At 40.4% G+C, this 12,190-nt stretch overlaps 1 protein-coding gene across 4 annotated transcripts in view; it reads right to left on the bottom strand.

The window, feature by feature from the left end:
- Positions 1-12,190, bottom strand: part of DYRK1A (dual specificity tyrosine phosphorylation regulated kinase 1A) — a 149,315-nt gene that overhangs the window by 53,545 nt on the left and 83,580 nt on the right. Inside the window, exon 1 of one of the 4 annotated variants that reach the window (XM_034990143.1) lies at positions 56-74. The exons of the other annotated variants lie outside the window; for them this stretch is intronic. The gene's annotated coding sequence lies outside the window, so the exon portion shown is untranslated. Of the gene's footprint in view, positions 1-55; positions 75-12,190 lie in introns of those variants that run through there. 4 annotated transcript variants of the gene reach the window in all.

The raw sequence follows: 12,190 nt of genomic DNA, 5'->3' as shown, positions 1-12,190 counted from the left end.
CCATATAGCTCAACACTCTCAGTCCTGATTTCAAAGCTGTCTCTCACACAAGTACCTGTCAGATGATGTCTCAGCAATTCCAGACACCTGCGGTATGATTCGCAGTAGCCAGCCTAACTGGCAGTAGCATGACAAGAGCATTCCATGAACGCCACTTCCTATTTTCAATCAGAAGATGGGGTTTCCGTTCACTTCTTCCCAAGTCAGTCTCTGTGGGACAGTTAAGGGAAAGCACTGGAACAATCTAGACAAGGTAAGTGCAGGTTTCAAGTGGTTCGTAACCACCTTTGTGAAACCTTATGGTCCAGGGTCCTGCTTTCTACATCCCTACAGATTCCTCTGTAACATGGAAATAGCATATTCATTTATAACACAGGAAAAACAAGAAATACATCTGGAACGTTCAGCTTGCTATACAGAAACACACTGGACTAGGGGCGCCTGGGTGGCTCAGTCAGTTAAGCATCTGCCTTCGGCTCAGGTCATGATCCCAGGATTCTGGATCGAGCCCTGCATCGAGCTCTCTGACAGAGGGGAGGCTGCTTCTCCCTCTCCCTCTGCCTGCCGCTCCCCCTGCTTGTGCTGTCAAAAAAATAAATAAATCTTAAAAAAAGAAAGAAATACACTGGACTAGGATTTAAGACCTCCTCTTGCTTGCCTTAGCACAAACGCAAGTACAGCATGGTTACAAACAAGTCCATTTCCTCATACACGAAATGAGAGGATTCATTATCTTGTCCAATCATGTAAGCCCAAAGCATTCCCTCCCTTGTAAAATGCCATGGATCTGAAATGTTATACAGATCGTTGCCAAAGGAAAGAAAAGACTCTGCTCCAAAGTCTGTTTGGAGCTTAAAAGACGTTATTTTAAATAATGTCAGTTATATTCTAACTTTGTTCCTTTTTAAAAAAAAAATCTATACAAAAACAGTAAAATGCTACTTATCTAAAAAATATTAAAATGTTATGTATACACACACATGCGCACATATATAATGTATATATGTATGTACATATAAACAAAACTTATTTACCCAAAGACGTGCCCTCCTCTCCCACCCTGTTCCAGTTTTCTTCAGATATCCTAACCATAACTTTGTCAAGGCCTATATAAGCACACTAAAGTTGACTTCCCAAAACCTGGAAGTACAAAAAGAAAAATCACATATTATAACACACTGAAAAGATGAAATATTATGAAGCCATTAAAAAGCTGAACACTGCCTTCTAGCTGCCTTCCCCTCGAGGGGAGAAGGATCCAAACACAGAAAGAAGCAGCTAGGAATACAACACAGGCAGAAATGTCACCTACCACAGGCCATCAATCACCTTCAACTATGCCACAACCATGGCATTTTAAGAAATGTCTGAAGATGCTACCAAGTTTCAGGCACAGAAGGTTTCTTTGGAAAGAAAGCAGCCTCAGACCTTCCCTGATCTTTACCTCTGCTTTCTCCCAAAGCAGGCAGAACGACAGCAGCTGAGAGGGGGAAAACCAAAACAAAACCACCCAATATATTTTTAAAAAACTTTCCCCCTCTCCTGTCCCAAGCAGAAAAGAGAACCATACACATACTCCCCACTCATTTTTAGTTCTAGCTAAACAGCTGTAACACACAAGATATTTTTAAATCTAGTTAAGTACTTGGGTACCTATATTGAATTGCAGCATAACACTTAAAATTATCCAATGAGGCAATCATTTGGCTTTGTGATCCCAATTAAAACACTGTATATTTACAGGGATTTTCCATTACAAAATGCCCAAAAGGCAAGATATTCATCTGACCAAAGACACTTTAGAAGTTAAGCACTGAGCAAACTGTTAACTGTTCAACAGCGGTTATAAAATTTAATAATATAAAAAAAGTAACCCTCCAGGGCACCTGGGTGGCTCAGTCATTAAGCAGCCGCCTTCGGCTCAGGTCATGATCCAAAGGTCCTGGGATCGAGCCCCGCATCGGGCTCCCTGCCTGGCGGGAAGCCTGCTTTTCTCCCTCTCCCACTCCCGCTACTTGTGTTCCTGCTCTTGTTATCTCTGTCTCTGTCAAATAAATAAATAAAATCTTAAAAAAAAAAAAAAAAAAGTAACCCTCCATTAAAAGTATATTTATGTAGCAAATAAACACATCATTTTAGAGCTCATAATTAGTTTTCCTTCTTCCAATTCTACTGTGCAAAAGTGCTTAAAACTTGTACCTGAGTTCTATGCCAAATGGAAACAGCATGGAACACGTTATTGTCCAAAGTATTATACAATATCCTTAATACATAAGAAAGCTCTCTAACAATACAATTAAAAACACCAAGACATGCCCCTCACTTCAGGGGAAAAAAAAAAAAACAGGGAAAAGATGCAATTCTTACAAACCAATAGTAACTATATAAAAGTTTTCAAACTCACTAGAAGTCAAAAAGTCAGTCAATAAACAAGTAAAACAAGCAAAATTCTTCAGAGTACCCTCAATAATAACTGTATGGTTAAAGCAGGTCTCTATGACCCTTTACTGGAATACTCTGAGTAGTCACAATTCAAGAAAAAGTAATCAAAATAAAATTAGTAATATTCACCGAACTTTTATTTCATGCCAGATATTGTTCCAATATGCCCTTGTACTCCCCAAAAGCTCTGTAAATGAGGTGGCATTATTACAGCATTTGTTGTTGTTTTTACACAGAGAGAAGCTCAAGTCAAGCACCTGGAGAGGCGCCCCAAGTGTGGTGGCCCCACGTTCCCAGGCTCACACAGGCTGGTACCACAGGTTCCTAAGTGGTTAGGAAAACCAGACTGGCTGTCTCCAGAGAACACTCTCTTCACCACTCTGAGCTGGGCCTCAAAGCCAGGAGTGAGAGGGGAAGTGCTCAAGAGACATGAGAAATCCCTCCTAAAAGCTGAGACTGCTGAAACCCTGCAAAGGAGTAAAGATAAACTGAACGACAAGGAAAGGGGAGACAGGGGCTAGGAAACAGCTTCCAGCTTCAGAGTGTCCCTTCCCAAATACACCCTGCATCAATTCAGGTGAAAACGAGACACGCCAGTGACTGTAGCAGAAGAGAGGTGAATTTAAAAAGGAGTCTAGGAAAAACAAGTCAACTTCACATCAAAAGAAGAAAAGCAAGTTCTCTAAGTATCCATGAGTTTTGTAAAGAGCTCATGCATATGTCCTAAAGACAAGACTAGGAAGTGGGCCACAATCTGGGCCTGACCTCCACGTGAAGCCTCATCTTGTGACATTCTGGAACTCTGCGAGGCTCTAGGCCCTTGGAGGTGCCCCCATGCTTTCAAGCACACACCCCCGCTCTGCTTCAAACATTACTGCCTTACTGCTTTGCCTGATCAACTTCCATTTCTCTTCCAAGTAGCAGTTCAAATGTCGCCTCAAGGTTGGCTGGAGAACACACAAGAGTAGGTTAAGGACAGAAGGGCAAGCTGGGCCCAAGAGTCTTATTGCCAGGCTAAGGAATTGGGATTTTGTAAAACAAGTAAGAGGGTGCCAGGGAAGGTGTGCCAGGAGTGACATGACTCCTATTGTGGTTTTAGTTACAGCAATTAACACTCTAGAGTGCCTAGACTCAATTTTGCCACTTACTACCTAGCTACCATGTGAGTAAGTTAATAAAATCTGTGCGTCCCTTTATCTCTGCAGAATGGGTTGGTAACCGTACTTGTACCTCAAGATTATAAAAACTAAAGAGTTAATGTTTAAAGTGGTATATGGCACACGGTTTGTGCTCAATAAATGTCCTATTATTAAAGCTTATCGTAACAGAATTGATGTGTAATATGTGTAATATGGATCGGAACAGGGAGAGACCAAAAGCAGAGATCAATCAGGGGCCTACTTCAACAGTCCAAGCAAAGGACTGTGAGAGCGTTTAGGAGGGTAATGTTAGAAAAGGAAGGAGACATATGAACAGACACTGTGAAGTATAAGTGACAGGACCTGCCCACTTGACCAAATATGGAAGAGGGGAAACAAACTGGATTCAAACATGACTCAGAGGTTTTGGGCCTAGGTGACTCGGAAAACGGTGGTGACACTTAGAATTAGAAAGTCAGGCAAGGGGACTAAGCTGGATGGTATCTCCTTAAATGTATTATGATCTGAACTTTAAAGATTGACTTCTAGTATTTGTCACTTTATCAAGCATATGACAGTTTAAAAACTTTATTGAAAAGAGAAAGGAGAAAAAGTACAAAAGTCTTAAAGGAGAAGGAAAAGGGTGAAGCAGAAAAAAAGAAAACTGGCCCTGGGAGCAGAAGGCCGGAGTGCTGACCTGGGCTCGGAGCTTAGCACCATGACTGTGGGGAAAACATGCCCCACGTGCAGACGGCCCCTTTCCATCCCTTTCAGCGGGGGTAGCACTACCCATCTGAGACGGCTACAAAATATACACACCACTCTCCTCCTCCTTCCCTGTCTCCAAAGCACTGTCCTGGGAGCCTCTTTCCGACAGAGGTAACCTAACCTGCTCCAGACACCTGGGCAGAAAAAAAAGGTTGAACACTCCTGAATGACCATCCCCACAGTGACTTCCAGCTCGGACATCACCACAGATGCCCGAACGTACCAATCAAGAGTAAGGAGATCTCACCTTCCCCACTGAGATCAACATTACCTATCTATCTATATACAATGTGAGACGCACCCATCTCAGTACAGGCAAAAGCCTACCTCCATCTTCAATACCAGTGACTTTGTGGTCACTGGATTTCCTTTAAAAAGTCATCTAGATTTTCTAAAACATATAATCTTAACTTCTAAGTTGTGGATACCACATTTTTTGAATCCCTGTACAACGCCATACAGGGACGCTGTAACGAGGATATCAAGTATTTTAACAACTACAACACGTGATGTCTTCTGTTAATCCTATGTGTATATTCGCAATTTCTATTACAATGCTTTAAAAATTTATCTTTAGGGGCGCCTGGGTGGCTCAGTTGTTGGGCGTCTGACTTCGGCTCAGGTCATGATCCCGGGGTCCTGGGATCGAGCCCCGCATCGGGCTCCCTGCTCGGCTGGGAGCCTGCTTCTCCCTCTCCCACTCCCCCTGCTTGTGTTCTCTCTCTCGCTGTCTCTCTCTCTGTCAAATAAATAAATAAAATCTTTAAAAAAAAAAAAATTATCTTTAGAAGTTTCACTTACGACATCAACACCTGAAAACGTGAGGTCATAACCTCAAAAACTGTTGTTACATTTCTCTGCCTCATTTTGTACACATTCCTTACATCCAGTGACCTTCATAAGCACCTAAAACTACTATTCAAAGAGGTCCCACAAGGCCTATGTCTTCTCCTCAAACAGAAGTTTACCTCACATTAACAGTACACTCCTTAACATGAGAGACTATGGGGGTTAAAAAAAAAAAAAAAGACTGTTTAAGAACTCAAAATATGTAAGGGCTGAGGGGTAATTTGGGGGAAATAACCTCTTTATATTCAGCATATATAGTATATAATCTTATAATGCCAAATATCACAATGCTAAAAATCAGACTTGGTTAATTTTTAATACAGAAAATGCTTCTTTTTCTAGTGGAATGTTGATACACGCCAATAACACTTCTCCCCACCTCCCATCTAAAAAGATATTTTCCTTTCTTTTTAAAACTTTTTTTCTAATTGAAGTATAAATGACATATAACATACCAGTTTCACGTGCACAATATAATGACTGGATCTTTTCTTAAGTCCCTAGGAAAACCACTTTCGAGGCTTTTAAAATAACCCTCAACTATCTAATACCTATAATGAGGAAAAGGAATAGTTGTAAAACAATTCAATTAGAATTTTACACTAAACAAACTGGATTTGGGTCTCATAAAAGGTAATCAAAGAATATACCTCTTCAAAGGAGATGAGATAGCAAGACAACCTTCATCCCCTACCTGGCCTACAGAATCCACTCCCAACCACCTCCTTGGAGGCCTTCCTCCATCAATTAACCCCTCTGTCTCCTGTTAGGTAACCTAACACCTCTCTCTCCACGTCTAGCAAATACATAAATATGCTCTATTTCCTCACTGTAAAAACAAAAGCCTTCCTCCATTCTATATACGCCTTTAACACCCAATCTATCTTCTTCTAATTAATTCATTCAATAAATATTTACTGGGCCCCTGCTATGCTCTAGACCTGAGCTGTCCAATACGGTAGCCACTGTGCAGTCACAGGTGGCTAATGGAGCACCTGAAATGAGGCTAAAAGGAATTGAGATATGCTGTAAATGTAAGACATGTGCAGGATTTCAAGAACTTAGTACCAGGGGAAAAAAAAAAACAGACTGTAAAATATCTCATTCATAATTTTTAATTTTGAAATAATTTATTTTAAATATATTGGGTGAAATAAAATATATTAGTAAAATTAATGTTACTGTTTGTATTTACTGTTTTTTAAACTGTGACTCCTAGAAACTTTTAAATTACGAAGGGGTTTATATTTTATTTCTGTTGGACAGTGTGGTTCCAGACAAAATTCAGAGCATTAAAGACATACATATGAAGATGATGAGCAAAGTCTCTGGCCTCCTAGGTGTGTTACTTTATTGCCAGTGACAGGAGAACTCTCAGATAATAAATAAGCAAATTTGAGAATGTAAGAAAATGATTAGTGTTTTGAAGACAATAAAACAAAGAAAAGAGAAACTGGAGAGGGGACCACAGAGCAGGGTATGCCTCTTCTCCTTCCCATCCCTTATAACAGAGAGGGCAACCAGGCTTCCCCTCAAGTACAAACTCAACAGCCTGGCGGTGGCCGTCTGGAACACGCGCTATGACAGATTCCAAGGCTAACTTGAGCCTCAGCTGAAAGGCACAGCACCCTCTATGAGCCAGGTCTGACCAGGCTGGAGAGCAGGCACAGAGCCACATGTGACCCACGTCTACAAATGGTATCTCCCCATCCACCCACTCAAGCTAGAAACCTCCGTCTTATTCACGCTGTCATTTCCACCTCCCTACACACACACACACACACACACACACACACACACACACACAATCTAACTACATTCTGTGACTCTGGCCTCAGCAAGGTCTCACAAATCCGTTCACTTTCATACTGTCAAGAGCCTAATTCAGAAGAAAGTGAGGAGAGGGGACTCTATGGTAACTGCTCCTTCTCTAGTCTCCATGCCTTAAGTTAATTCTCCCCAATGCTGTCAAATTTGCATCCTTAAGAAGTTTCAAAATCCCCGACACTTTAAAACATCAGAGCTTCCAGGTTTAAGTGTTTACACTTCCTGCCTCAGCGGCTACCATTCTCTCCATCCTGTCCCTCCATAGGCATCCTTACTCTCAGGGGCACTGACGGGGCCTGCACAGAACTATTCCCTGCCCAGAATACAGTCTCTGTTTACCTCTTTTCTGCTCCTAGAAATCTTGAACTCAAACTTCAAGACCCAGATCTAATGTCATCTTCTCTAAGAAATCTTTCCAGAATCCTAGAGTGAATTACTCCCCTGCTTCATCCTTCCCTTACTCTTCTGCTGTAAACACAGCAAGCATGCTCTGTGCTGAGGTAATCAGTATGTCCTCACAATCAGTACCCATGAATGAGGGAAAGACTGGTCTGAACTGTGTATTCTAACTACAACAATGCAAAGATTTCACATAGACACGATTAAATGAATGGGTGCACGAAGCAAACAGCGACCTCTTGAATCCCCTGACCACAACACTCTCGCCTCCTTGTCTGGATGAGGTACTCTTCATGAGCTACCCTACTACCCTGGGCTGAGCTATTTAGAGCACTTCACCCAAATTATATTAGAATGATTTATCCACTCACCCACCAAACTATGGGAAGGCTAAGATATCTTACTCATGTGTATTATGCCAGAACATAAAGGCACTCAGTAAATGTTTATTTAATGAGTGGATAAATAGGTATTATTAGATATATCAACTTGCCCACCTCAATTTACAAAGGGGGCACTTGCTTGTCCAAAAGGTCAGTGGCAAATTAAGACTGAAACACAGTCTCCTATCTTACACCACAACACGGGACCTTTTCTCCTGATGAAAACGTCCTGAAGTGTTTGTCATTCTTTGGTCACTCATTATCAGGGCACTCTCATAATTTGTGGGTATCACGAAAGACAAAAAAAAAAAAAAAAGCCATGCCTCATACTATAAAAGCCAAACAGTAACAAAAATTCACTCTTCCTTACACCTCAGTAACCAGGGCTTGCTAGTAACTAAAGTCTGAACGAATGTTCCTGCTCAGAGTTAAGGAACTTGAGGAGTCACTCCTGCAAGGCGCAGGGACAGTGAGCGCACATTCACACAGACATTCACTGTGAAATGCCACGGAGTGGCGCCCTAAACAGAAGGGCCTACGGCTCAACCCTGGCTGTGTCCTCTGCCGCCTGCCTCTTTGGTTCCTACTTATTTTTCTAGCAGTCTCCACCTTTCCAATCAATTCTGTGGCAAACTTATAGCCCTCCATTAAATTCATTTTCTTCTGCCCAAGTTAGCCAACGATGAGTACCTATTGTCTGCATCCAAGAACCATGAGTATCACATAAATGAACAATGAGGGACCATCACCCCCACCCCCCAAAAAGATCACAGGTGGGGGGTTGGTTATTATATATATATCAGAAACTATATATATATATATATATATATATAGCAGAAACATGGCAGAATGAGTAAAGGAACAATAATAACTACGTAGAATAAATCAATGTCTTGCTGATGACATTTATGGTGGCTCCATTTGCCACATGGACTAGATTGCTCATCAATAACAATAACCAAAGGCATTTCTTTTTCCTGACTGATGCAACTAGCTCCTCCTGCAGTTAACATGGCCCCGTGACTAAGACCTGTCCAACAGAATATCAAAGTAAGTGTTGGGTGGTACTAGAGGCCTAACCCATAAAAATCTCCCATGTAAGGGCACCTGGGTGGCTCACTCGGTTAATCATCTGGCTCTCGATTTTGGCTCAGGTCGTGATCTCAGGGTCACGAGATCAAGCCCTGCCTGGGGCTCTGCACTCAGCAGGAAGCCTGCTTCTCTCCCACTCCCTCTGTCCCTCCTCCTCTCTCTGCCCCCCCCCCAATAAATCAATCTTTAAAAAGGAAAAAAATCTCCGATGTATACATACTTTTTTCCCAATCCGATGACTGGATGCTAAAACCCAGGGTGATGACCTCTGGACACTGTATGTATGTATATAGTATAGGAAAAATGTCTAGCATCCCTGAATAACTGTATAGAGCAGGGCAGTTATCCCCTGGTGTAGATGTCAATGGGCTATTACATGAGCAAGAAATAAACCACTGACAGGCTGGGTATGTTTGTTATACCCGTTAGCCCACCAAAATGAATACAGATATTAATATCTACCTAGAAAGGTTAGTAAACACTTAAATATTATTTCCAAGTTTGAAAACACTGACCAAATATAGGACACTTACCATTAGTAAGGATCTGCACTAATACAAAGTTACCTCCCACAAGTTAAGGATATGTGGTTTTGGTTTTGAGAGGGTAGACTTTTTTTTGGAGAATAGGTACAAAAGCAGAGGGTAAGAGGGAAAGAACTGATATGAACATTCAAACCAAATTAAATAATCCCTGTTTTATACATATATTTCTCTCCTCTGTTCAGTATCCGAATTCAAAAAAACTCAGTATACAAATGTTTTTCCAGGAGAAATCATGACCTATACTAGAAGCGTATTTTCCTACAGATTTTATTTTCCTACGAATTTTCATAATGAAAAGTTATATTATAAAAAGTCCTACCTTCTCAATAGCTCACTTGGGGAGCTTTTAAAAATACAGAACACACACACACACAAAAATACAGAAGACACCCCAACTTCTAACAATTTGGACTCTTAGGTCTCAAATGGAGACCAGACATCAGTATTTTTCAAATACTTCCCAGGTGATCTGGTTATGGGTAGAATAAAGATTTTTATTAAAATTTTTAAGATTTAAAATAGTGATGATATCACACAAGTACCTGAATAATTAGAATAAAGGATAATTGTAAAAATCTACAGTGTCAACTCATCAACGGACAGAAAGGTTTCTATTAAAATCCGTTCTAAAATATTTTACATTAATATTATAAGTAACAAATACTCAACTGTACAACCATTATTCTTTGCATTTTGAGGAACCAAGTCAACCAAGAAGTCACAATGGGGAAAAAAGATCAAAAATACAGGTTTTTAAAAAATTACTTGGAAGAAGGTAGTATTTAGACAAAAAAATCCATCTCTTAACAGCTCTTATTAACCCATACTTCTGAAGAGTGGGACTCTAGGGAAACAAGAGCAAATATCATTATTTACTTTATATACACTTTTATTACTTTATCATTTTAATGTACTGTTTTTAAATCACCATACACAATTCACACTTAACAGAAAACACCAACAATAAATATTCTCTGAAAACTAACAGGCTCCCTACCTCAAAGCAAAATCAGTCACCTCCACCTCTTGATTTACCAGTGATCCATCCCACACCCAGGGGATGGAAACTACCTCTACATCCCAAGGTTTCCAACCATCTGTCATCCCTGTTGGCTACTCAAATCAATCTTTTATTTTCTAGCTTTGAAGCTGAACCGTAACTTCAAATACAATGGCTGTCAAGGTTTGAGCAGGGGTCTGCCAACTTTTTCTTAAAGTCAAAATGTGAATATTTCAGAGCTTGTGAAGCACACAGTCTCTGTTGCAGTTAATCAACTCTGCCCTTGTAGCACAAAGGCAGCCTCACACAATACATAAACCGGGGAGTGTGGCTGTGTATTTATCAAAAAGGCAGCAGGCTGGATTTGAGGTCTTGAGACATCAGAAGCAACCAGGTTAGTATGAGGCACACTCTGAAATTATCATTCATATACATACGCATATATATACACATGCTAACATGTTTATATATTACACAGTTATATAATATGAAATAGTATGCATTTATGTATATAATATATATTTCTACAGTACATGTGTTTGTGTTATTATCTCTTTCACCCCAACTATGATACAAGGTCCTTAAGGATGGAACTGCAGCTTCCACTCACTGACAAATCTTTGGTGAATGAGCATGTAATAGCACTCAAAAATTATTATGGCCAGACTCAACTAACTCAGCCTCATGAGACTAAAACACAGATTGAGGAGGGGAATACAAAAGAACCAATTTCTCCTATTAGGAGAGTAGGGAGATTATTATACGTAACGCTGTGCCCTCTCCTCCCCTCCCAAGCCGTCACTGTCACTAGCGAGGGGAGGACAAGTGCTAACAAGGAGAAATGGTCACCGAGACCAGTATCTCAACTGGTGGAGCAGTGAGTCTAACCAAAAACTGCATGCACCAGAATTACAGAGAGAACACCAGCAGAGCAGGAACTCCTTCTGCCTATCCAGATATTGTGCTTTAACAGCAGGAAGTAGGGGTGCCAGCCAGGACTTGCTAGTTTTAATGGCCACAAGGCCTATGGCATACAAGAGGCACTGAGTAAATACTGCATTAAAAAGCATGAACAAATTCTAGCCTCAGTCCTACTAACTCACAGTATGACCTTGACCTTCTCCAAGGCTTAGCTGTCCTTTCTGCAAAGTGGGGATGACAAATCGTTCCAACACCTAGAAGAGGGTCGCATCAGCTCACACATGTGAACATACTTTATAAACTCTAAACCACCACACAAATTCAAAAACTGAAGGATGTGAAAGCTGTTTTCATGCTATGAATTCTCAAATGTCAAGACAGTAAAATATTTTAATAGCTGGAAAGTAGTGCCAATTTCCCCATTAACTACTTAATAATGACAATCAAAATGAATAAAAAAAAAAAAATTCCCCCCGTGGACCTGAACAGGCTATTTTCTTTTTAAATTTCTGAAAAATGCAACTTGATAGCTGAGTTGTACTTGCTGCAGTGAGCATTTAATAGTTATGCATATAGTTCAATATGTTTTAGAAAAAAATTAATATGCCTTTGTTTTCAAAAATAGAGCAACAATAAGGAAATAGATAAAATGAGACAGTGCAGTGTAATCTATTTTATTCAAAATAAGTGAACTGAGAGGCCTAGGGCTCAGAAAACTTTTTCCAACTTTCAGTTATAAAATGTTCTTCCACATTAACTATTGAGAAATATGGATAGTATGTATGGGTCACTAGCAAGGATTTTCATCAACTAAATCTGCATATT

Source organism: Mirounga leonina, unplaced genomic scaffold, assembly GCF_011800145.1.
Source record: "Mirounga leonina isolate KUSES-001 unplaced genomic scaffold, KU_Mleo_1.0 Mir_496, whole genome shotgun sequence".
Taxonomy (NCBI): Eukaryota; Metazoa; Chordata; class Mammalia; order Carnivora; family Phocidae; genus Mirounga; species Mirounga leonina.
This window is presented reverse-complemented; position numbering and strand designations above follow the sequence as displayed.